At 35.3% G+C, this 26,319-nt stretch overlaps 1 protein-coding gene across 15 annotated transcripts in view; it reads left to right on the forward strand.

Annotated features, from left to right (window-relative positions):
- The window catches only part of BMPR1B (bone morphogenetic protein receptor type 1B), a 461,568-nt gene that overhangs the window by 272,081 nt on the left and 163,168 nt on the right, over positions 1–26,319 (forward strand). For 10 of the 15 annotated variants that reach the window (XM_054687894.1, XM_054687901.1, XM_054687897.1 and 7 more), the window contains 2 exons: positions 13,181–13,293; positions 14,187–14,271. The exons of 3 other annotated variants lie outside the window; for them this stretch is intronic. The gene's annotated coding sequence lies outside the window, so the exon portion shown is untranslated. Of the gene's footprint in view, positions 1–9,870; positions 9,894–13,180; positions 13,294–14,186; positions 14,272–26,319 lie in introns of those variants that run through there. 2 more of the 15 variants (XM_054687902.1, XM_054687899.1) reach the window with 2 other exon arrangements.

The following is a 26,319-nucleotide window of genomic DNA, read 5'->3' on the forward strand; positions in this document are numbered from 1 at the left end:
ACACATGTTTTACTTATACAGCCACCAGCTATAGAGAAGAGCTTTTTGTGTATAGAGGCGCTGATGAGCCTATCTAGCCATCTCCACCAATTCAGCTTGTACTATTCATGTCTGGGTGCCACTAGTTCAAGGACAGTCACCGCCTAGACAGATATCATGCCAGCAGTTACCAAGACTGTTCACTACCCTTAAATTCCCCTTTGTAGAGATGTGGGGCATTTTATTCTCTAGCTCTGGGCACCTCATGGCTATCCAGTAGTATGTCTGTCATTGTGGAAGTTAGCCTGCTTCTCGGGTGTTATGTCTCAGGCCTCTGCGCCTCTGTTCCTGTAGTTGTCTGAGAGCTGTTCTGAGTTCTAAAAGCTGATTATGTGTGCCCCCTCTCCAGTTTATTGTGATAAGAAAACTACTCAGATGTTCAGTGTTAGCTAAGGAAAATTTGTTTCAGAGCGAGTTTTGGTGTTAATATAGATCGAAGATGTGTTAGATCGATTATGTGTTACATAATATACTGTGTTGTGGGTTATTGTCACCCTCATCATACATTAGAATATAGACTAGCTGTTGAATTTCTCAAATTTCTGAGCATAGGCTTTCTGTCATTTAGGAATTACATTTGGATGCAGAAATTGGCAATAATGGCAGAGAATTAGTTTATTTCTCTTTTATAATGAAGCTCAGAGATAGGTAATCCAGGGACAGGGCTGTAGTCCCATAGATATTAGGGATTTGTTTTTTTTTTCTGTTACTCTGCTCTATGAATATGTGGAATATGTTGCTTCCCTATTCAGAGACACATTATGGTCCTTGGTGGGTATTATCACTACAGTTGTCATGTCCATTTTCTGGGCAGAAGAAAGAGGTAGAGGTGAGGGCCATATCTTTTGCATAAATCTCCTAGGCAAGTCCATTCTAGTAAGCAACAATTCAAGATATGCTATCTCTGACTACATTTCATGGTCAGCTTTTAACAATGGCTGCATCATAGTCTTTAATCTGGTTATATCACTGTCTTCAAAAAACCGGGATTCTGTTGCCAAGAAAGAAGGGAAGAATGGGTAATAATCGATGACTAGCTTTCTTTGCCTGATGTATTCTACTTAAGATTTTGATGGGAGTATTTTATAGTAGGAAAAATGGACTTTGCCTTTTAGCCATGGATTTTATGTGCAGCTGTTCCATTCTGAAGTGTCTCTGTTACTTATCTTTAACTAGTTGAAAATGAAAAAAGTAATGCTAATTTGTTCTTAACATATTGTTAAGAGATTTGAGAAGCTATACCCATAAATAAGTTAAACAGTTGAGAAACTAAGGGATCAACTAAAGATCACTTATGTCTACATCTGATGTACAAATAAGTCCAGAACCTTAGATCTGGCAGAAGAAAGGAATATAATTTAGACAGAAGAGAATGAGCTAATAATCTGTTCAAGATCAAAAGTGAATAGACATGAATTATTTCAGCAATGTTACTAATCTAAGAGAAATTGATTCTTGATAAATTTGATTCAATTCTACTGTTAGCATAAACACTCTGGTAGTCTTTAAAATCTTTGATATGATTATACCTATGCTACTTCTAACTAATATTGATTTTGAATTAATATTGTTTTTCCAGCTGTGTAACTACTTCTGTTGTATAAACAAACTAAATTTAATTATTTAATTTACTGTGCTAACAGTATTTTCAGCTCCATTGTGAACCCAATGTTTTAAACATCTGTCCTTCATTTGTTATATCTTAAACATAGCCTTTTATAATACAGGCTGAATTGTAAGTATTTACACAAAGACTCTATAACACAATAGCATTTGAAAGAAGGAACACGATTTCTGAGAAAAGAGTTTCTTAATAATTACGATAGTTTGGTTTGCTATATGTTTCCCATAAAAGCAAATAAGTACCTATCAGAAATAAGAAAAACATTTTTAAGAGGAGTCTTAAAATACTAAACCTTATAATGACATTGAAAATATTGAATAAAAGGGATATTTATGTTGTTTTTGTTCTTAAATGTATTTGTCTTGTGAAAAATATGCAAATTTTTTGTTAAATAGCTAATTCTTCAACTGAAAAATAGTCTTTATTTTGAAGTAGGAAGAGGTACAAAATAGAGAATCAGTTGTAGTTAACATGACTTGTAAAAGTTATTTTTCCTCCCAAATTTTATATCTGTCCAATTTGAGTATGTAAATGTCATAGTATTTTATTTTCATAGTTTTTTTTTTTTTTTGTTTGAACCCTGCAAGGCTAGTTCCTCATGTATTTCCTCCAACTGATTTTATTTTGGATAGCATTATTTTTATCTGATTTTCCTTTGAGAAAATATGGACATTTGCTTCCTTGGCTGACTTACAGGTATGGGTGAGTACTAATGGACCCACATGAATAGGCTTCACATTTGAGACACCACCCCATGCAGAGATCCCTCCCTAGGCTAGCTATTTGTGCTAGGAAAATGCAGATTTGCATGAGAAATCAGGTACAACTCTGGCCTGCTTCTCAGGATTTACATAATCTTTTTTTCTAGCTGCATGAGAGCAAACTGTGTTCTTTACTTTTTTATTTTATTTTTTTTTGTATTGAGGTAACATTGTTTTTCAACACCACATATGATTTAGGGGAATACTCAGCAGTGTATTTCGTCAGTCTGCCTGTTCTGTTCCCCGCTCTGGCTCTGGTGAATTCTCTCACCCTCCCACACTTCTGACTGTACCCAGTGCTTGTATGAATAAATAAATAAATCTTAAAAAAAAAAGGATTTAGGGGAATACATTCATAAGTCCTCAGATATATTTTGCCATACCACCGCTAGTAATCTCAGTGCTGCAATCATATTTCTAGGATTTGTTTTGATTTAGTTTTGTCAGTTCCCTTTATTTTGATTTTAAATATGAGTGAAATCATCTGATACTTGTTTTTATCCTTCCAATTTTCTTCACTTACATAACATCCTTAAGTTGTATCCATGTTGTTGCAAATGGCAAGAGTTCATCTTTTTGTGCAGCTGAGTAATACTCCATGTATATATACCACATCTTCTTATATATTACTTGGATAATGGGAAATAAGGTTCCATAATTTGGCTATTGTAAATAGTGCTTCAGTGAACATAGGAGTGACACTATCCCTTCAATTTAGTGATTTTGTGTTCTTCCAATAGATACTTAAATGTCATGATCATACCACCCTGAATGCACCCTATCTTTTCTGATTTTGAAAAACAAGCAGGATGGGGCCTAATTAGTACTTGGATGGGAGCAAATTGATGATTAAAAAATTAGAAAATGTAGCCTTTTGAGAAAGTCCTGTTGTTGGTATAGAAAAATACAGTAATGATGCAGAGGTAGCAAATTAGAAAAAAGGTATTGTTTGAAATGATCAAACTATTGCAATCTAATTATCTGTTGTAATTGTTATTTTAACTGTTTATATTACATATTTGTTTTATGTATGTGTATATTATCTTCCTCAATTGATTGTAGCTTTTTTGTGGAAACAACTTTCTGTCCTTTGGGACCATCTGGAATCTTGTCATACAGTTTCTAAGTCTAAAATAAAGATGTTTAACTGATTAATAATACAGGGTCTCAAGGGTTCTGAAGCTGCGTGTGAGTAGATAAAAATATTAGGCAAAGGATTTCTATGTTGCTATATGTTGGAGCTTAGAATAGTGTCTAAGTTATAGTACTAAATGGGTATTTGTTAATGGATAAATTATGCTGCAGTAGTTGAGAGAGTAAGTACTGGACATAGTCTTCTTTATGTTACTAAATTAACTCCAGTGTTCTTTCTAATTCTAAATTCTGTGATTAGTATAAATATTTTATTTTTATTAAATATTTAGCATAAATATTTTATTCTGCAAATGTGAAACCAGCAACCAAATTCAGAACCTGGATTATCTTGTACTTGATATTTCTTACCGGAAATGTAGATTCAAGGCTATTAAAATAATAAAGTAAATAAAGATAGTCCTTTCTGGGGGCCTCCCCAGGGGCGCAGTGGTTGAGCGCTGGGTTGCGAAGCTGCCCGCAGCCTCTGCAGCACTGGTTCGATCCCCCGGCTGCTCCCCGGCCACCGGGTGAGGGTCCCACATGGCGCGCAGACCTCTCCTGCCGCCCATTGCTCCCCTCAGCAGTGTACTTCGTCCTTCTGCTCTGCTCCCCGCTCTGGCTCTGGTGTATTCTCTCACCCTCCCGCGCTTCTGACTGTACACAGTGCTTGTATAAATAAATAAATAAATCTTTAAAAAAAAAAGACCATGTAGTACATTTAAAAAAAAAAAGATAGTCCTTTCTGGAGTTTGACCACCTTGATTTAAGAACAATGAAAAAAATAAAAACCTCACCTATATTAACTTATTTATATCTATTTAAATTTTCATATTATGCTGAAGTCCAAATAATATTCAATTAATTAAGTTACATTCTTTTTGAATTTATATTGTGGTTTATAGTGCGTGAACATTCATTAGCCTGGCTCTGGAATAAAGTTTGGAGATGATTGAATTATCTGTGTTAGGCAAAGGTGGATCATTCTTGACCATTTATCTGATTTTATCATTATAACATCAACATTTGAATAAGGCCTTAATGCAGCTTTTTTTTTTAAGATTTATTTATTTATACAAGCACTGGGTACAGTCAGAAGCACAGGAGGGTGAGAGAGAATTCACCAGAGCCAGAGCAGGGAGCACAACAGGCAGACTGACAAAGTGCACTGCTGAGGGGAGCAGCGGGTGCAGCAGGAGAGGTCTGCACGCCATGTGGGACCCTAACTGGTGGTCAGGGATCAAATTGGCGCTGCAGAGGCTGTGGGCAGCTTAGCAGGCCAGCACTCAACCACTGCGCCACTGGGGAGGCCCCTTAATGAAGCTTTAATATCAATCTTGTATTAATAAAATGGTTCATTAGAAATTAATGGTAATTATGGATTTTTGCTAGTAGGATTAATTAGTACTCTGATCATCTAGTATCAATATTGTTACCTTTTTGAAATATTAATATTCTCCCAGTGATTTTGCCATTAAATATTAAAGAAAATACTCTGCAAAAAACCAAAATACTTCTGTACTATGTAGAATGTCACCCAAAAGTGCTGAAGGGTGAAGTGGGATTTGGAGGCTAGTCTTTTGCCCTGCTGGGTTCCTTCATGTATGAAAAGGGGCAGCCAGAACAGGGGTCCTCAAGGTATGGTGCATGGACTTCTGGTGGGGATGAGGGTTTCTTCAAGAAACTTTAAGGACATTTGTATATTCACAGCTGTTTTAATAATAGCACTGAGTTGTTTTATGCATTTTTCACTGTGCTTACATTTACTTTTTTGATTCAGAAATAGTAGCAGAGAAAACCCCTGGCAACTCAGCACCTGTCATGGTAGTGACAACAGATAATGTTCACCATTGTGTTCTTGACTGCAGCACACGTGAAAGGAGAAAGAAAACATTTATCTTAATAATGTCCTTGATAAATTGATAAAAATGATAATTTTATTAAATCACAACACTTGAGTATATAAATACTTTTTTAGTATTCTGTGAGGTGAAACTGAGGTATCCTTTGCCCTGGTACATACTGAAAGACAATGGATCTAAATCAAGAAATTGTTGAACTAGTTGCTTTTTTTATTGTAACAATACTTTTATTTTAAATTGAGATAATGTTGGTTTACAATATTGTTTGTATTTTGACAGTAGGGGGCCCCCCCATTTCATGTTACTACCATAGTGCACCTTCCACTGAAGCACCTGTAGTCTACCATCACAGTTCATTTTGCTCCTTCCCTGGTTTGTTCTTATCCTTCTCCCACACCTCCCACTCTGGCTCCCTCAGTGTTATACACATTTTCAAGGGTTAGTTTTTCAGTTTGGTTTCATCTGATCCTTTGTTTTATTTCTCTTTTCCATTTATGACACAGTTTCTTGTCTTTCTCCTTCTGACTTACTTCATTTAGCATCATGATCCTTTCCAATACCAAGCATGTTGCTGCTAATAATGTGAGTTAATCTTTTTTTGATCACTGAGTAGTATTCCACTGTGTATAAATACCACATCTTTCTGATCCACTCCTCCATTTTGGAAACTTTAGGTTGTGTCCATATCTTAGCTTATGAAAATGGGAGTGCAGGTTTTCATTCAAATTAGTGTTTTTCTGTTCTTTGGGTATATATGTAGGCATAGAATTGCTGGGTTATAGATCCATTTTTAATCTTTTTTTTTAAAGTTTTATTTATTTATTTATACAAGCACTGGGTACAGTGAGAAGCATGGGAGGGTGAGAGAATTCACCAGAGCCAGAGCGGGGAACAGAACAGGCAGACAGACGAAGTACAATGCTGAGGGGAGCAGCGGGCGGCAGGAGAGGTCTGCACGCCATGTGGGACCCTCGCCCAGCCGCTGGGGATCGAACCGGCGCTGCAGAGGGTGCAGGCAGCTTCGAAACCCAGCGCTTAACTGCTGTGCCACTGGGGAGGCCCCCCATTTTTAATCTTTTGAAGAACTTTCATAAGGGCTAAACCAGGCTACATTCTCACCAAGCATGTAATTGTGTTCCTTTTTTTCACATTCTTGCTAACATTTGTTGTTTCCGTTCTTTTTGACGTGGGCCATTCTCACATAAGTGAGGTGATATTTCATTGTAGTTTGATTTGCATTTCCCTAAAGATAAGTGATGATGAATATTTTTTCACGTGGCTGTTGACCATCTATGTGTCTTCCTAGGAGAAGTGCCTATTTAACTCTTCTGCCCATTTTTTTGATTGGGCTACTTGTTCTCTTCTTACTGAGTTGTATGAGTTCTTTGTAGATCTTTTATATCAGCCCCTTTATCAGATGTATAGTGTGCAAATATTTTCTTCCACTCACTAGGGTGTCTTCATTTAAATTTTGGTTTCCTTTGCTATGCAAAAACTTTTCAGTTTGTTATAGTCCCAATTTTTTAGATTTTCTTTTTGTTGTTGCTGTTGGAGACACATTTGCAAAAACGTCAATGGGGCTTGTGTAATGAAGTGTTTTGCCTATGTTTTTCTTCTATGTGTTTTATGCTTTCAGGTCTTACATCCAAGTATTATATTAATCTACTTTGAGTTTATTTTTGTGTGTGCTGTAATGGTCTAGTTCATTCTTTCGCATATTTCTGTTTAGTTTTCTTAGCACCATTTACTAACAGGTTTTCCTGGCTCCAGTCTATACTCTTGACTTTGTTGAAGTTGAATCTTTGTTGAGGATTAACTACTCGGGTAGACATGGGCTTATTTCTGGGATCTTGATTCTGTGTGTATGCTTTTGTGGAAAATTATTTTTAATTGAAAGATGACTTACAGGCAAAGTATGAAAATTTAGACTTGGATACTGGTAGACATTTTCTTGAAAATTGATGAAGGGAGTCTAGTAAGGGAAATAATTGGTAGTATATGCGCCACTGATAGAATTGAAGCTCTCAAGTGAAAAATTCAATAGACTTAATTTTGTAACACTGGTAATTTCCATCATGAGTTGATAATATCCAAATATTTTAAATCTTTTTAGTTTATAGTGATGCTATTATAGTGTGTGTCATGTTACTGTACAAGAAAATGCTTTAGTTTGGAAATTATTTATAACTTAATGAACTGATAATTTCTAAATAATCAATGTAACATTTAAATTATGCCTGGATTAAAGATCTGTTGAAAGTGGAATGGATATTAAGTTAACAGAGTACAAATATTTCATCATTACGGTTTAGATTTTACTTTGCAGCTAAACATTAAAAGCTGCTATCTGTTGAGACTGGGTGTAGTATTAATGAAGAATATCCACAGCATCTAAAAATATTATTAAAATATGTCTCTGTTTTCCTATGCTTTATCTGTGGGAGTCATGTTTGTCTTCATATACTTTAATCAAAACAACACAACAGGGCCTCCCCTGGTGGTGCAGGTAGTTGAGTGCAGCACTGTGAGGCTGTCCGCAGCCTCTGCAGCACAGGTTCAATCCCAGCTGACAGGCGAGAATCCCACATGGCATGGCAGACCTCTCCTGTGTTGCTCCCTGCTCCCCTCAGCATTGTATTTCAGTGGATCTGTCTGTTCTGCTCCCCACTCTGTCTCTGATGAATCCTCTCACCCTCCCGTGCATCTGGCCTGTATCCCGGTTCTTGAATGCATAAATAAATAAAATTTTTAAAAAACCTCACAATATATTGAGTGTCGAATATCTGTCTTCAATTTAGTTACATCCTTCATACTTATTTTTATCTGGTGAAATATGGTTATTTTTGTGAAAATATTTATGGTAACCTGTTATAGATTTATCATTGTTATTTTAAAGCAATAAATGTTTTAAAAAGGGCTTAATTTACATTTTTTCTATGGTAAGTAAACCAAAAAAAACAAGTCAAACAAAAATAGTTCTTTTAGATCCTTTGTAACATTTTATGTCTGTAAAGGAATCCTGAGATCAAGAGTTTGATATTTCTCTAGCCTCTAGAGTAAGGTCTGAAGTTTAAAACATTAGTGCTGGACCTCCATGGTGCCTCAAGGGGTTAAGCACTGCACTGTGAAGCTATCTGCAGCCTCTTCAGTACGAGTTCCATCCCGGTTAGCCAGTGAGCTTCCCACATGGCACAACAGACCTCTCCTGACGTGTATGCTGCTCCCCTCAGCAATGTATTTCAATAGATCTGCCTGTTCTGCTCTCCACTCTGTCTGTGGTGAAGCCGCTTACCCTCCACATCTCTGGCCTACACCCTAGTTCTTGATGAGTAAATAAATAAATCTTAAAATCTATATTAGTATTGTCTCAATGCAATTGTTAGCATTTTACTGTTTTCATTTTTAATACACTCAACAAATGACTGTTGAGTAACTTCACTCCTCCAAATACCTTGATGTTTAATGGGAGTGGTTTCAAGTAAAGATTCTGTCCCCTGCTTATTTTTAAGACCTCTAAAGCCAGGTATATGTGCTATACTTATTTTATTTTCTTAAATATGGTAAAGATTTTCAATATTTGCTTTTATCTCTCCTATATATTACAAATTTAGATATGTATATAAATATGTCTGTTATATGTACACATATACACATATGTGTGTGTGTGAAAATATAGTATAGCTTGGTCTTTGTTTTCATGTTTCTGCTACTTGTTACCATAACTGAGATGGCTAATATTTGAACTGTATCATTTTGCGTTCCTCTTTCTGTATGTTTGAAAGGATGGAAGAAGTAGCTATCTTGCAGCATTTTGTATATAAGCAGTGATGTATGGATTATAGGGATAAGAGGGAGTGAGAGAGGGAATAAAGAGAGGAGAGTTAGAATAGGGAGAGCAGGAGGGGAAACAAATAGAAGGAGGGAGGGGAAGATATTCTTTAACACAATATTTGTAAAGGGATAAGGGATTTCCAGATGTACCCCAACTTTTGCAGAACTTGGGGCACAAGTATAAATGTGACTACATACCATATGTCTATTTGAAGGTTATAAATGAACACACTGTTAAAAAAAGTGCATTTAGCCTCTAACCTTGACATATATACCACTTAACCCACAATTGGAAAAAAATAAGTAAAACGGTGATTTATGCCAAATAATTGTGGCTAGCAAACATTACAAGGGAGACCAAACAGCACTGACCAGACAGAAGAAAGAAATAGGATAAAGGATTTATCCTCATTCTTTGCTCTTTGTTCTCTTCTTCCAAACATTTGTTGACAGAGAAAACACCCACTTTCTTTTTCTTTGTATAGGAAGATGCTCTTTCATCCCCGCCTGAGATTTAGCTACTCACTCACATTGTGCTCTTTCACTAACCCAATATGCAGACGTCACATAAGGAAACAGTAAGATTTCTCTTCAGTCTTCAACAAGCCGTGAAGGCAGCTTCACAAATAAAAGTGAAATTGGAAGGTTAGGTTTCAGTGTCGAATTCTTCTGGTATTTGAATTATGTGCTGGACTAATGTTGCCTGAGAGAGATGCTCTGACCACCTTTGATTTTACCCCTTGACTGTGCCACAGGGACTGATTTTATGACCAAACTCCATCTCACATAGCCAGTAACTACTTGCTCAAGACCACCCTGTGAATAGGCCATGTTCCTATACACTCTGGTTTTTTGGGAAGAGAATTCCAAGGTCCCCAGTATGCAAAATATGATCTGAAAGGAAGGGATGGGAAGATTTCAGAGAGCCACATCCTGCTGGTACCATGGATTCCTTGAAACTGGCAGGGCAAGCAGGCTAAAGAGATTGGACTGCCTCAAACGAAAAAGCTTCTGTACACCGAAAGAGACAGTAATCAAAACAAAGAGATACACTACTGAATGGGAGAAAATATTTGCACATCATGTAATAGACAAGGGACTAATGTCAACTATCTGTAAAGAACTTACACAACCCAACATAAACAAAGTGAAAAACCCAATCAAAAAAAAAAAAAAAAAAACAGGCATAAGAGCTAAAAAGAAACTTTTCCAAAGAAGAAAAGTAAATTGCCAGCAAGCATATGAAAAAATGTTCAACATTACTAGTTATCAGGGCAGTACAAATTAATTAATAAAAGAAGAGAGTTTGGAGCTGTTACCTGTAAAATGCAGAACTTAATGTGTTTGTCCATATCTAAGGACAACAATGTAGCAGGCTATATATTTATTACCTTTATTAGAATCACTTGGTATGCTTTTTTAGGCTCTGCCCCAGATCTAATGAATCCAGAAGTGTAACACAAAGGTAGGTGTTAGGAGTGTCCCCTGTCATTGGTAATATTTGAGGTTTTTCCTGGGCAGATAAGCTTAGAGTCAATAATTCGTTGTGACTTTTAAAAATAAACCCTTTCGACGTGCAATCTAATTTGATTGTCTCTCCAACTCTGCTAGGTTATTATTCCTGTTCAGAATATATACTGCAATGCCATTAGGGAATTTGAGTATCAGGATATATCTTTCTATGATACCAGGATTCTGCATTTTATTTATCAGAATTTGCAAGTAACGTTGGTCTAGAACACTTGCTCTATAGTTATGGTGACTATGATATTAGATATAATAATATGTATATCAAAAAGAAAAATACTATTGAGTATTTTTGTGTAAACAAATACAGAACACCTCTGTAAGGGAAAATCCTCTAAATTTTGAGGAAAATATTTTCATAAAGTCAGTTCATAATAAGTAAAGCAAATTTATTACACAAATTAAAATGAAATATTTAATAAAATATGGTTATTAAAGTATGCATGTTAGTTCTTATGTCCATGTAACAATGTAATAATATTTGCATTTAAATTTTGTTAATAATTTGTATTAACAGTAGTTTTTAAAAAGAACTATTTTTAGGTTTCCAGAATAATAATATTGTCTATAAAGAAGTTATATAGATTGAGTTGAGAATTGTATGGAAATACCTATATTGTTTTTGGAAAGTATTTTTTAAAAAGAGTGGCTGGTTAAATTTAAAAGTAGCTAATAATAGTTCCATTAAACCCATAATGAATCCATTTATTCTACTCACTTAAAAAAAAAAAATTGGTCTCAGGCCCATAAGGTGCTATTTAGTAGCTGGAGGCAGAGGGTGGGGGTTGCTAGTTACTACTAAACATACAGTACTCTAGTTGTTTCCTAGACTTAATATTAACTACCACAGATTTGTAATTTATAATGTGAAAATATTTTAGTCACTGGGATTACCTGGATTATTTAGTATTTTGCATCTCTGTGAAATAATGAATGGTCACTTGTTCATGTATGATGATTTTTTGGGGCAGCTCTTTTGGGAATTATTGAAATGTCTTCCTAACAATACTTTTTTTAAACAAAAAATAGCTTAGGATTCAATTTTTGGGCTGCATAGACAAATCAGCATAGCATGGTTGAGAAATGGAACCTGAACTAAAAGAGTTAATTTTCAAGTTAAGCTTTAGTTGTGTTTACTGATCCTTTTCTGCCTCTTGTTAATTGGCACCTCAGACTGTACTAATTAATGGGAGACCAAGGGGCAGGTGGCGCCATTCTGTGTTGATAATCCTTGTCAGCAATGTCTGTGTAATCTTCTTGTTTAATTATAATGAATGTGCATTTGGGTACGCGAACTTTCAACAGCTTTTTTCACTGGCTGTTCACTGGGTAGTTCTTCAGCTGTTAGACACTGCCACATATTCAATATAAAGCCGTTGTTTTACCACTTTAGGTATCAGTTCATACAGATGGTTCTCTCTCATGGAGATACTACTATGTGCCCCTTTAAAACTAGACAAGCACAAATAAAAGAAATCTGTGCTTACTTAATGGGTTTGTCTTTTCGCTGTTTTTTTTTTTTTTTTTTTTTTTTTTTTAAGTAAGGGTAAGAAATTTTGTGTGGTAATATTTAAATTTAGGAGTACTTAATGGATGAAAATATTAGTGTAATGTTTTCTCTGGCTAGAAAAGCCTAGGCAGGAAGTCAAAATAAATGGAACCAATTTACTTAAGAATTTGCAAGTTTTAGCTGTGAAAAGACTAGATAAATGATTCTGTTGGAAAGTGGTATCTACTAGAAGGTACATATTTTACTCATTTCAATTTAAAAGAGAGTGGTATACTTTCAAGTGTAAAAGTGGATTTAAGTAAAATAAATTCATATTTAGTTTTGAAGTTTGGGGATCAGTCTTAAAATTGTGTTCCAAGCAATGCATTATTTATTTGGGAGAAGTGGGAGAAAAGGAGGGAGCAAGAAGTCAAAAAACACCTTCTTGGCTGTTAATACCTTGAAACTTAGTGGAAAGGAACTAACACCCAATTTCTGAGAACTCCAATGTAAACAAACAGGAGCTATGATAGGAAATAGCACTAGGGCCAATTTATAAGACTTGGTCCATGTTCATTTTTCAGATAAAACTTCCTGTACTTACTCCTTGCCACATTGGACCAGACCAAAACCTCTATAAATCCTCATCAAATGGTGAAAGGAAGCATTTTAATTGGGTGATATTTTTGAAAATCAGAAATAGTTATTTTTGCTACTGCTACCTTGATAAAGTTTAAAGTTTACATGACTTATGATAAAATTGTGTATTTTTGTCAACTTAGATGTTAATTATGTACTTAATAGTTTATTACCTAATAATGTATTTGATTATAGTATTCTTGTGCCTGATCAGAATATCTTTATTTGATTTAAGTTTTCAACTAAAATGAAAATCCAAATCTGTGGTTTCACTTAGATCTATAGTTCTCAACTTGGCGCAGTTGTACCCCCTCTCCTCTTCCTCTGCAATGTTTTGGATACTTGGAGCCACTTTTGATTTTTTACTGCAAATGGTGCTACTGGCATCTAGTGAGTATAAATGATGTAAACTACTAACCATCCTAAAAGTCACAGAACTGTCAAACTTTGAAAGATCTGACCAATATGTTATATTACCAAGATTAAGAAACCTGCCCAACTTAAATGATGCCTTCTCACATAACTACTTAAAGTCACTGAGATGTGAGGATGCTGGACATTTCCTGAAGAAGTGCTAAACATTGAAAGAAACAATTTTGTGTGGATATGCAATATTAGCTTTTGTGGGATTAACTGATAGCACATTCCTAATTTTAATTTTTTCTCTACCATTCAAGTTATAAGTTGTTGTGATGCAGGAATGAAAATGTGACTATTAGATACGATGGATGTTAACCAAACTTATTGTGTTCATTTGACCACGTGTGTGTGTGTGTGTGTATTACCATTATTTGTTGTAAACCTGAAATTAAACCAATGCTATCTAACAATTCTGTCTCAATAAAACTAAGGAAAATGATGAGCAAAATAATCAGAAATATCATGGGAAATAGCAATTACAAACTCTTTATAACTTTCCTTTCATTTTTTTACTATAATTCAAAATGAAACAAAGTGCAGTACTTACTTGGCCAAGAAAGAATGCAATGTGACCAGTTCAGATGATACATCATATTTCACACTATCATATTTATGAATCCTGCATGAATTGTTTGCTGTGGAGTATACTGCTAAGTTAAACATTTTCAAGAGGAATTAAACCCAGCAACTTCATACGGGCCTAGGTTTATCTAATTTGAAAATTTTGTGCACATCTTTTATTGGTTTTTGTTGACCTATGATCAGTAGATAAAATTTAATCCCTGTTTATTTACTATGAAAACAATTGCTTGATTCCAAATGAAATACTTTTGACCCTATCTGCTCTTTATTCTTCTTTCCAGATGTTGATACAATATATAAATGCTACTAGTATATATCATATGACCTTTTTTGGTGTCCTGAGAGTCAGTCATTGATATCCTAAAGGTAATTAAATCAGTTCTTACTCTATTCCTTTTATAATAGAATAGACATATTATTTTAAAAAATTCAATTATGTAATAAGGCATATGCAAGTGGTAGAACAAAAAAATATTTCTGAACCCATCAGTATTCCTAAGAAATTAAAAACTAACAATGTTAATGCTGTTTGGATATTGACTGTAAAAGAAATGTTTGTTCCTTGACTGGTCCATTCTTAATATTATTGGCAAAACATGTTATATGTAATGTATTGGAGAAGTGGGAAAGATTTCTGTTCTCTGAAAATGGTTTTCAAAATAAGTGAAAAAAAACTTGTTTGAAAGTTATTCAGTACCATTTGGTATCTTATTCACTGAGAGGGAAGAAATACGTAGCAGTGCCATGGAGAATTTATTAGAAGGCAGGAGACTTTGTCTATGGAAACATGAGGGCTCTTTCAGCTCAGCGACTGCAGTATATTTTATAAGGAAACCGGTTTCTAAAAATAGATGCTGAATGAAACTTCTTTTCAGAGTATAGGGCCATATGGTTGTTAAAGGACCACTTTGTTTTATTGGAAAGAAAATACGAAAACTCTCCTTTGGAAGCAATGCTTAGGGTGGCAGTTAGAAAATATCTTTTTGTGCGCTTTTACTTGGTAGAGCTTCTAAAACAGATGTGTTTTCTAACCACATTGATTAAGTAACTAACTTAATCAGCATTTGTCAAATTCTATTAGGGTGTGTTTCTATTTGAAGGATAGTAGTAGAAGTCATCCATAATTGTTTGGTACTTTTTTTGGTGAATTTTGGCAGATGTTCAATATTTGAAACAAAATATGAAATTGAAGGAAATTATATTGAAATTCTTGGTGACTGTTGTTACTTATTCTTTTAAAAAGTCACAGAATATCCCCAGTGCAGAGTTTTAATGTTTTATTCTATGAAAGAACAACAATTTTATTTCTATAATGTTTACAAACACATGTACCTACACTGTTGATTTCTGTGGCATTAATGCAATGTATGAAATTTTAGTTTTTGAAAAGATTAAGAAACTTAGCTCTAAATGGGACTTTAATAAGTTGTTACTAAAAATAGGTATATGCCCCATAAAGCTACTCCTGCTAATTGAACTACTAGTACTAAGACTACTTATACTGTTTAAATGAATTAGAAGATTTAATATAAAGTCTATTTTCCTTATGAAAGAGGAAAAGAGAAAAAAAAACTGATTTTTTGCAGAAAGGATTGTGTTGTGGATTACCAATAACATCTTCTAGTCTGGGTTAGATATAATAAATGGAAACTCCCCATTAGCAGGGCCTTATCCTTATTTATAATTGAGGAAAACTTCAATGTTTTCTTAACCTCCATGACATATCTTCCTTATAGTAATATTGCCACTTAATTTACTCTCCTTAACATGTGAAAATTTCCCATTTCCAATGAAAAGTCCATTGGGCTCAAAATAAATGAAGCCTAACATTTTTCCAGTTTAAACACACACACACACCCAAAACTTTCCTACATACCTTCCTTCTCTCTCCTCAAAGACCTGTGCCTTTTGCTATACAGCACATGCCTGCCAACAAAACTTCTAGTGTAGTAAAATGTTTTAGTTTATATGTTCTCTCCAACTTTTGTGTCAGAGATCCTTGAATGTTAGAACTAGAAACAATGATGGCAAATCTTCAACACTCACTTTAAACTGTGTTTATATGTATTTGTGTAATACATTTTCATGTTCCATGACTTTGAAGCATTTGCCCACAAAGAAAACAGATCTCTCATACAAAATGTAATTTAGCATATGCAAAATTATACATGATGAAAAAGTACATATCTCAACAAATTTGAATGTGAGTTCTTTAATTTTGTGCAATATTTTACAGGTTATAAGCTTTCACAAATAATATGTAATTTGTTCAGTATGACAGTATTGTTGAACATAAGGAGATTTTTGTTTTATAGCATGAACTGAAACCCAGAGGTATTAATTCCAGTATCACTGGAATATATGATCCGTAGTCCAAGCATTTTCCATTAGATCACACTAAAAATTCTATTTAAAATTGAGCAAGATTGGGCCTCCCCGGTGGCGCAGCGGTTGAGCGCTGGGTTGCGAGGCTGCCCCCTGCCTCTGCGGCGCCGGTTCGATTCCCGGCTGCTCCCCGGCCACCGGAGGAGGGTCCCACATGGCGTGCAGACCTCTCCTGCCGCCCGCTGCTCCCCTCAGCAGTGTACCTCAGTCCTTCTGCCTGTTCTTCTCCCCGCTCTGGCTCTGGTGAATTCTCTCACCCTCCCGCGCTTCTGACTATACCCAGTGCATGTACAAACAAAACAAACGAACAAACAAATAAATAAATAAAAAAAAAAACATGCCTCTATAAAAAAAAAAAAAATAAAATTGAGCAAGATGACACAGCTTATTAATAGTACAGTAGAAATCAGAATTGCTGAATCTCTCTGCAGTTTAGCTCACTAGGTCAACACTTAGCTACTTGAATAATAAGATGCTAGTAGCTATTATATTAGAGTCTACATTTATACACTGCCTATTCTTTCGCAATAAAGAAATAACATTTATTTAACTGATCTTGCTTTTAGACAGTCCATTTTCTCTCAGATGATCAGAAGTTATTGATCTTGACAACTGAAGATATTTCATGCATTTCAGGAAGATATTTCTGCCTTTCAGTGTTTCCCCTACTTTCTACCATATATTGACTGTGTCTTTATTCCCAGGTCAGTATTAAAGAAAGCTTAGAAACCTCCTGGCATAAAGAGAGGTCTGTCAGGTCCTTTTAACTTCCAGTGTAACCACCACCTCTACTACCATGAAGGTTATCCATCTGGTTACAGTCTCGTCAAGCTATTTCAGAACACAATTAACAAGGGTTAATTGTATCTGTAAATTCATTATGAACACATTAACTTTGTTAGTTCATTCCATAAATGGCAATTGTGCCAACAGTATGCCAAACACATTTATAATTGTTTTGAACATTGTAGTGACCTGCCCCCAAATGTTCATATTCAAGGGGATATAGAAAATATATATGGAAACAAAGGCTATCGAGTCAGGGATACATAATATAGAAAAGGTCAGAGAAGCTGATGATTAATTTTCTAAAGATGGTCATAAAACTGAAATCTACATAATGGGATAAGATGCAGTGACCCATGAAAATAAATTCATGTGGTGTGTTTGAAGGACAGACAGAAAACAGGACTCCTGAAACACTTTGGACAAATGGGAAAGTGATAGGAAATGTGGTCAAGGAAACAGGCAGGTGCCAAATCATCTTGGCCACAGTAGTGAGTATGGTTTTGCTTATAATTACTGTAGAAATCATTAGGTTTTAAGCAAGGAAGTAATATGTGATTTCCACTTTGTGGCTGTTACTTTGGTTGCTGAGTGGACAACTCAGTTTGTTGACAGGACATAGTGAAATCAGAAAAGAGGAGGCTGTTACATAACTTTGCTCAAGACACATGGTGGTGATGTGGTCTAGGAATTTTTGCAGTGAAAATGTTGGGAAGTGGTTCAATATGTGATGTATTTCAGATATAATATACAGGTTTTGATAAAATGGATTGGATAGGCTACCTGAGAGAAAAAGAGCAATTAAGATAGATCTAATGAATTTATAAACCTAAAATTTGTCTTATAAAGCGTACAATTGCTAAGAACTCTTTCCCTCCCTTTCTCGACTTCCTTGAAACTGTTAAAAATATTGATAGACACAGCATTTTGTGCATGAATTGTTTCCCAAAAGTTGCTGGTTCAGTAGGTATGAATATACTTAGGGGACAAGATGAATGAGATACATTTTTGAGACAAGAGCTGGGGCACAGGCCAGAGGTGTGGAGGGTGAGAGGAATTATCAGAGACAGAGTGGGGAACAGAACAGGCAGACTGACTGAAATACACTGCTGAGGGGAGCAGCGGGTGGGATAGGAGAGGTCTGCTGCACCATGTGTGTAGCTCTCTGGCCAGGGATCAAACTCATGCTGCAGCGACTGCTGATAGCTTCATAGGTTGCGTCTTAACCCCTTGCGCCACCAGGGAGGCCCTGATATTTCTGTTTACTCTAAGATAGTTTATCCAGAGAAAGTAAGTTACATTGCTCAAATTTGTTTAAGTATTTGAAAAAATTGATACAGTCTCAATATCCTTATTTTGAGATAGCAGATATAATGACTGATTTCATTTTTATGTGTCACAAGTACACTTGACAGAATGTCAGGGTCCCTTGTATTATCAATGTGCGCAGTATATCTTTGTTCATTTTTGTAGATCTTGCTTATTTTGTAGGAATTGTATAAATTAAAGTTGATATTTGAATTTTTTAATTTATAGCAATTTGCCATATAATTGATATATTTAATGCTTAGAAATTGAAATTACAATTTTAGAATAATTCCAATGTTACTGAAAGGTATAGATTTCAGATTGCAATGGTGAAGCTGTACCTTCATCAGGTTACAAAATAACTTACTGTCTATACTGACTATCCACTTTGAGCTTCAGCCACACCACTTCTTACTCTAAATACTTTATTTCTTATTTTCCTAATATTGTTACTAGTATTTTTTAATTTTCTGAAAAAAAAGTCCTTAATTCATATTTTTTTTTTGGTAGCATTAAATGTATTTCCCATACTGTCTATATTATTTTAGATAACAATAGTAACTGTCAGGATTATTCACCTTTCTAAAATGTGGTGAAATGTGCTATCATTATATATTTTTAACAAGTCTGTACTTTTTGAAAATAAAAGGCATTTTCTTAACTAATTATTTAAAGTTGTCCATAGTCTAGGTCATTGCTCCTTTCTTTGTGGCCTAAATTAAAAAAAGAGTAAGAGACCTCCTTTAAGGTCAGATCAGCTGCTTTTGTTTGTAAAATATGATGAAAACAAACGTTTGCTTTCAAACCTAGAAGAACCTGTTTCCCAATTAACTTATTTTTCTTCTGCATTTTACTTTATTAAAAATAAAAAATAAATTTAGAAGTACAAATATTAATTGATTGATTTCTTGGAACCTGGAATGTTAAACCAGTTATCTGGGTAAAAACAGAAGAGAGAAAAACAAAAGTTTTCCATTTCTTATGACCAAAACCTGCAGACTGTTTCCTCAGCATGTGATTGTAATTCTGAACGGGAAACCCAGCTTGCATAATTATTCATGTTTCCTTTTTGACCTGGGTGATAAATGATGAACCATCATCTCAAACCTATCCTTAAGATGTCCAGGGAAACAAAAAGCCTTTTTGTGAAGAAAACAGCACAGGGTAGCTATTTTCCAAGTTAACAGTGAACTTATATGAAACTGTATTCCAGTGTAATTTGAACATCAACAATCTTAAGCTTATTTTTTTGAGGGAGGGGTGTACGAAAGGACATGAGTTAATATAAGATTATCTAAAATAGAGTACAAATGTTTTCACTTCCAGTTTTATACTATAATCCCTATGCCACTGAGACAATTAAATTGGTAAATGTGATGACTGCTTTAATACAGACACACACACTCACACGCACACACACGTAGTCTGATAAGTTTTATGCTTTTTATTAGCGATGTCATCAATGAATTATCTTTTATCTGTGTACTACATTTCACTTTATGATACTTTTTATACTGTCAGAGATAGTTTTGAAGAAGTAAACTTTCCACAATGGAGGAGTCACCAGAGTAAAGAAAAGTGTTGTGTTCATTATTCACATGAATTAACTTAATGAAGATCATTTCTTCAATGTAGAGGCAACAAGAAGGCAGGGCCAGACACATTTACCCCATGAGGTTATGTGTAGGATGATTGGAGGCATTCCTAAAGACAATGAGGCACTAGCATTTGCTTAAGAGAGAGATATTTCACTCTGAGGACTCATTCTGGAATTAACTGGTGTCATTTTGAAGGAGGTTTTACTAATTGACTACTCCCAATTGTATATAATGCCCACACCTTTGTCTATTAATCATTTCCCATAAGCATAGTTCAGTAAAGCAAAGCTCCCTGCAAACTTATAAAGGTTTAAGAGGAACTTTGCAATTTAATTACTTTCCCAAAACACTATGTGAACTGTAACTGTTGGTTGGTATTATTTGTATAATGTTTTGTTGCTTAACTTTGCAAGCATTATGTTCATGTATTGTGGTGATGGCCTGCTGGGTAATTGCAAGGTTCATTATACTACCAAGACTGTCAAGGGACATTTATGGATATTCATGTACAGTGAACCCTTGAACTTGAACTGGTCATTCTTATCTCCTGGGGCTGGAATTGTGTTTACTCATAAAGGCAGGAGAAACTATAATTATGAAAACAAAAACAAAAAAAAAGAGGCAAAATTACCTAAGTTAAAACTGACAAAAGGACCATAAGCTAATGTACATGCAGTCTTCCCTATCTCCTATAAAAGTGTTATCTGTACTCAGAGTAATTTATCATAATTCCAAAGCTTTAAAAAAATTTAAAGATGCCTTATTTAGTGGTAAATTTGTATTACTAAAATTTTGTATTGCTATGTAAAAAGAATAGAAATCTCATTCTTTTTATTATATAAATCCCATCTATGAAGCAAATATTAATAAAAAAGTAAATATTAATAAAAATATAAGTGTTAATATGAAGTTAAAGTATAATTTCAGCACATTAATTTGAAAACTTTTGAGAATATGATACAAGTTTTAAAAAATTCAAGAAGTATGGTCATATGTATTTATCTACATGTAATTTCTATCAGTCCTAAAGTATCTATCACAATAATTAGAATGATGTCTTATGAGCGTTCCTCCTTTGGACTTTGAAATTATTGAGGTTAGAAACGTTTTGTGTATCCTGTCCTCTCAAAGTACTTAAAGAATAGTGAGTGTTCAGTGAAATTCTGTTGAACTAACTTGAAGAAGGTTGAGAGAGAAGGTAACATGTAAGAGAGGGTTGTGTTTACAAATAAAAAGTTAGGACTAGAGCATGGAGTGCATTGAGATTGGTGGCAAGAAATAGACTTAGAGATTAGGCAGGGCAGGTGCTTCTGTTCTCAGGTATTTGGATCATGTACAGAAGATGTTATAAAACCATTTGATTTTCAGCAGCTAATTATTCTGACAGCAGTGTGGAGGGTAGGACTAGGGCAGGAATAAGAAACTGACACTCCACGATTCACCCTTACTGGGATATGGTGCACAGGAAGCCTGGAAAAGAAATATATTTTTGAGAAAAAATCTTAAAAATTGTGATAAAATATTCATAACATAAAACTTATTGTGCTAATTATTTTTAATTGTGACAGATCAGTAGTGTTAAGCACATTCACATTGCTGTACAGGCTACCTCTCAAACTCTTTCCACCTTTGGAAAGTTGAAATTCAGTCTTATTCTTTTCATAAAAGAATATCTTGGGGTTGAGGGAAAGAAAAGCAATAAGGGGCAGGGAGGGGAGTTAGAGAGAACAGGCAAGCAGGAGAGAACTAGTCAGATCTCTTTTGTGACTCTCATCCATTATGGGGTTCCCACCTTACTGACCTCATCAAAACTATGGTCTATCTCCTTATGTCCAGATGCTGTCACATTGGGGATTGTGGCTAAGGGTACGAGCATAACAGTATTTGTGTGTGACTCACTGACTTCATTATGCACAGTGTCTTTAAGGTTCATCTGTGTTGTAGCATATGCCTGAACTTCCTTTGTTTTAAGACTGAATAATATTTCATTCGATCCATTCTTCTATTAAAGGACACTTGAGTTGCTTCTCACTTTTGGCTGTTGTGACTACTGTGTTATGTACATGGGTATATAAATTTTTAAAATCATGATTTCACTTCACTTGGGGATATACACAGTAGAATTACTAGAGCATATGATAATTCCAATTTTAATTTTGAGGGGTGTCATCACACTGTTTTTCATAGCAGCTGCATCATTTTGCATTTCTACTACCAGGGCTCCAGTTTCTCCACATTCTTGCCAATGTTTGTTACTTTGCTTTTTTTTTTTTTTATGGTAGTCATCCTATTGTCTGTGATATTATCTCATTATGGTTTTGATTTGAATTTCCCTTTAATTTTTGATGTTGAGCATCTTCTAATGAGTTTCTTAGTCATTAATATATCTTCTATTTTTACCCACCACCATCTCTTCTATCCCCTTTAGCCCTTTCACTCATGCCTCTCCATTTAATCTTAGTAACCTCATATCACTTAATAAAGACTGCTAGTTTTTATAAATATTTTACTTTGACAGATGATATGGAATGTAAATGTCCAATTTTTTTTTGTCATTCTAACTTGCTTTACCACACAAAATTCCATCATACTCTTTCAATATTGCTATAAATGCTAACATTTTGTCTCTCCCTATGACTGGATAGAATCTCAGAGTGTGAGAAAAGATGTGCCACATCTTTTTGATCCGAGCTTTGATCTGTAAGCAGGTAGGTTTTTTCCATGTCTTATTTATTGTAAATAGTACTGAAGGAAAACTGTAGAGCATATAGTCTTTGGAGTTAATGGTTTCACCTTCTTTGCATAGAAGCCCACCAGTGGAATATCTGAGTCATGTGGAACTTCAGTTTCAGTTTTTAAGATAAATTCAGCTTGCTTTCCAGAATGGTTGCCTCAATTTACATTCCCACCACCAGGATAATCGGGTTCCTCTTTCTCTGCAGCCTCTCCCATGCTTCTTGTTTTTTTTTGTTTGTTTGTTTTTAAATGTGACGTTCTCACAGATATGAGATGAAGTCTCACTGTGGTTTTTACCTGTGTTTCCCTTATACCTATTAGCCTTCTGACTGATTATCTGTTCAAATATGTTGCCTGCTTCTTAATTGGGTTGTGTTTTGTTGTTGAATTGTGGAAGTTTTTTGTACATCTTGGACATTAACTCTGCCATTTAAATATCTTGTTTTGAAAAATATCTACTAAATCCTTTGCCCCTGTTTTAATCAAATTAAACTTTTTATTGTTGAGTTGTAGGTATTCTTTATCTATTCTGTGTAATAACCCTTTATCAGATACATTATTTGCATATTTTTCCCATTCTGTAGGTTATTTTTTCAGTTTATTGACTGAATCCTTTGATCACAGATGTGTTAAGTTTTGATGTGGTCCAAATTGCCTATTTATGGTGTCATATCCAAGAAATCATTGTGATATACAATGGCATGAAACTTTCCCCCTGTTTTTTTCTAAGCATTTTAGAGTTTTAGTTCTATGTTTATTAGGTATCGGATCCATTTTCAATTTATTTTGCATATGGTATAGGTAAGTGTCCAGTTTTGTTTTTTCCATGTAGCTAGATAGCCATTTTTCCCAAAACCATGTCTTGAAAAGACTGTCCTTTCCCCATTGAATGGTGTTGGCAACCTACTGATACTGTCTGTGTACTGCTAGAGCAAAGAATAAAGGACTTTTAATACATGGAAATGAGGAAATGACCTAAGAGACAGAATCTTGTGGAGATGCTGAGACTTTCTAAATAAATTAGTCATGGAGATGATTGTGGAATGGAATGGTGAAACCTTGTCAGATCAAAAGCAGTGAAGGAGGAAGTTAGAGCAGTTCTCTGGACTAGATAGAATATTCATGCAATGTTTTGTTTTTGAAGGACATCTTAAATAGACTAGGATGGAAGCCTTATAAGCATGGACAAACTGTATGTCAAGCACTTCACTCTATATAGTGTGAAAGATAGCATCTGCAGATATAATTATAATATGGGGTAAAATAATAAGATATTTGTCATAGATGTTAAGCCAATAAAATGCTAGAAAGTTTATAAAGGGAAACAATTATTTCTGCTGAGAGGATCAGTTGGACTTTCTGGATAGATCCATAAAAATCTCAACTGAAAACAGCAGAAACCAGCATTATTAATTTGCACAGAAACAACATTGTCTAGAGGATATTTGCTAGTTTATAGACTTCCTATAAGGATATGAGAACCAGGTTTGAGGAGACAAAACCTAAAGTAATACTTAAAATTTCATGTCAGAATTTATCTTGTAATAAGGACATCATTGTCACCACTACTTAGGTTAAACGCTCCGATTTATACTGCCTGCATCACCATGATTATGTCTGGATGCTGCCAGTAATCTGGTGCTGCTGCTACCTTTGGAAAATGAACGTAGCTGCACTACACACCTTGCCCCCACCATGAGGTGGGTCCCCTGAGGTCTGTCCTTGTAGCTTTGTGCTCAGCCGAGAGCAGGTGCATTTGATTCAGAGGGTTTCAGTCATGTTCTTGTGTCCTATACTAGCTGTAGGAGAGGGGATGAAACTGTCTGGCTGACTTTTATGTGTCTGTTTTTTTGTTTATTTCTGTGTTGGTGGAGATTTTCCCCCCAATAAACAGAAAATTCCCAGCATGTAGGAAGGGAAAAGGGCTTAGAACTCAGTGACTGAAAAGTATGGCAACACCTACACAGCACAGATAGGTAGAATTTGAACTGATATGGAAGAAGTAGCAATATTTAGTCATGCAGTAGCAGTTGGAAATACAGGGTAATGGTGGAGAAACATCCTTGTAGTCAATGTGTTCTTGCTGAATCCCTGACATTTTAAGGGAAAAACATTTAAGAGGAGAAGTCATTAGGAAAGAGTCATGATCCTCTATATTTATATGAAATTAAAAAGAGGAAACTTGGATACATGATAAAATACCTCATCATGAAAAGCAAAGAATAAAGTCTCTAGCAAGTGCCTACTTTATTGCAGTTGTTCAATTCAGTTTTAAATGAGTTTTTTTTTAATATTTTATTTATTTATGCAAGAACTGGGGTGTAGGTAGAGGTGTGGAGGGTGAGAGAGGATTCACCAGAGACAGAGTGGGAGCAGAACAGGTGCATCTACTGAAATACACTGCTGAGGGGAGCAGCGGGCGAGACAGGAGAGGTCTGCTGCACCATGTGTGTGCGTTTGAACTTATGCTGCAGTGGCTGGTGATAGTTTGATAGCACTGAGACTTAACCCCTGTGCCACCAAGGAGGCCCTGAATTAGATTCTTAAAAAAAATATATTTATTCATGCAAACAAGAATCAGGGTACAGGCCAGATATGCAGGAGGGTGAGAAGATTCACCAGAGACAGAGTGTCGAACAGAACAGGCAGACCACGGAAATACACTGCTGAGGGGAGCAGCGGGCAAGACAGGAGAGGTCTGCCGCACCATGTGGGTATCTCCCAGGCCAGCCAGGATCAAACCTGCACTGCAGAGGCTGTGGATAGCTTCACAGTGCTGCGCTCAACCTCCTGCACCACTAGGGAGGCCCCTTGAATTAGATTCTTGAAAAGGGAAGTAGTTGTAGTGTCCAGTGTTGCTTAGGCATGAAAAGGATGAAGACTAAAGAAAATATATTGAATTTCTTGACCTTTGAAAGATGAATTTCAGTAGGATAGTGGGATACAATCCTGAGAACTAATAGAGATTTCAATGAAAAACTAATTGGGACAAGAGTAATTCTTTGCATCAAGGGTCAGTTTTTTCAGAAATAGAGAAAGGAGTTGTAAAAGGAAGTACTTTGAAAAAAAATTTGTGAGCACCTACTATGTAGTCCCTATTTAAAGTGCTTACAGTATCTAATTAGACAAAATGGACAAAGATCAGAACCTTTGGAGTCCTTCAGGTAGTAAAGTGAGTAGGGTCAGGTAGTTCATAAATACACTAAATAAGTAAAAGTTAGAGTGGTCAGAAGGTGATCAAAATTATGGGGGAAAAGTAAAGTGTTATGAGAAAATTTCAGTGGAGTGATGATATTTAAAATAATTATTTGGTTAGAATGGTGTGAGTAGAATCAAGAGGGCAGATAGGAATTTGAGGATGGGAATTATGGGAAAGGGAGTAGTAGGGTAGGCTAGGGGATATTGAAGATAATAGAAGACAATAGAAGTTAAGCAGACTGTAAGGGGAATGGTGTGTTAAGGGGCGAGTAGGAGATTAAAACTCTGAGATGGAAGGATGGTGTTTGAGGACCAGGATAATGAAGAGGGAGAAAAGCCTATTGAGATTATTGAGATAATTGAAGCAATTGAAGCATCCTCCTTTTTTTTTTTTTTTTTTTTT

The sequence above is a fragment of the Talpa occidentalis genome, unplaced genomic scaffold, assembly GCF_014898055.3.
Source record: "Talpa occidentalis isolate TD23 unplaced genomic scaffold, MPIMG_talOcc4v2.1 talOcc4.6, whole genome shotgun sequence".
Taxonomy (NCBI): domain Eukaryota; kingdom Metazoa; phylum Chordata; class Mammalia; order Eulipotyphla; family Talpidae; genus Talpa; species Talpa occidentalis.